Source organism: Myotis lucifugus, unplaced genomic scaffold, assembly GCF_000147115.1.
Source record: "Myotis lucifugus unplaced genomic scaffold, Myoluc2.0 scaffold_131, whole genome shotgun sequence".
Classification (NCBI taxonomy): domain Eukaryota; kingdom Metazoa; phylum Chordata; class Mammalia; order Chiroptera; family Vespertilionidae; genus Myotis; species Myotis lucifugus.
Genome location: NW_005871179.1, coordinates 491465 through 492668, shown reverse-complemented (window position 1 = coordinate 492668; position 1204 = coordinate 491465).

Below are 1204 nucleotides of genomic sequence, written 5' to 3'. Positions count from 1 at the left end.
TGTAGTTAAACCTTGATTGTTGTAGGTATCACTGGGAGGAATTGACCTCCAGGCCAATTGGCTGTGAGAATCAGCTGTGTCTGCAGTGGGAGAACTTCTGTGCTGGAGACAACCCTACGGGGCAAGACTTGCTTCAATGGGGCTTTGGTGCTCCTGGTCTCTATTCTTAAAGACTTTAGAATATAGTGCAAGAGCCAGATAATTATGATAGCAGCCAACACTTTGCCTACATTCTTGCAGGCACTATTCTAAGGTTTTTATATGCATTACAACAGCCCAATGCGGTGGGTACTATTTTTCACCTCTCAAAATGGGGGAGGAGGAAATTGAGACACAGAGAAGTTAAGTAATTTGCCTAGTGATACACAGCTAGTAAATGGCACCACCAGGGCTGAAACCCAGACACTGGTTCTAGAGCAGGGGTGGGCAAACTTTTTGACTCGAGGGCCACAATGGGTTCTTAAACTGGACCGGAAGGCCGGAACAAAAGCATGGATGGAGTGTTTGTGTGAACTAATATAAATTCAAAGTAAACATCATTACATAAAAGGGTACGGTCTTTTTTTTTTTAGTTTTATTCATTTCAAACGGGCCGAATCCGGCCCGCGGGCTGTAGTTTGCCCACGGCTGTCCTAGAGTCTTTGTTCTTTATACTGTAGAGCAGTAGTTCTCAAAGCCTGGTCCCCAGATTAGCAGCATCAACCTCACCTGGAAACTTATTAGAAACTAGAGGCCGGATGCACGAAATTCGTGCAAGAGTAGGCCTTCCTTCCCTTGGCTGCCAGCACCAGCTTCCTTCTGGCACCCGGGACCCAGGCTTCCCTCACAGCCCCGGCTTCGTCCGGAAGGACGCCTGGGGTAATTAGCATATTATGCTTTTATTATTATAGATACACATTCTTGGGTTCCACCCAAGAACCTACTGAATCACAATTCTGGAGGGGGGGCTCAGCAAACCTGTGTTTCTTTTTTTAAATATATTTTTTTAATGGAGGCCAAAGAGGAATAGAGAGAAAGAAAGCCTCAATGGATGAAAGAGGAATCATTGCTTTGGTTGCCCTCATGCACGCCCCCACACTGGGGATCAAGTTTTGTAACCGGGCATGTGCCCTGACTGGGAATCAAACCCATGGACCCCCCTGATTCATAGGCCAATGTTCAACCAATTGAGCACCACCAGCTGGGCTCCACCAACAGTTTTTAA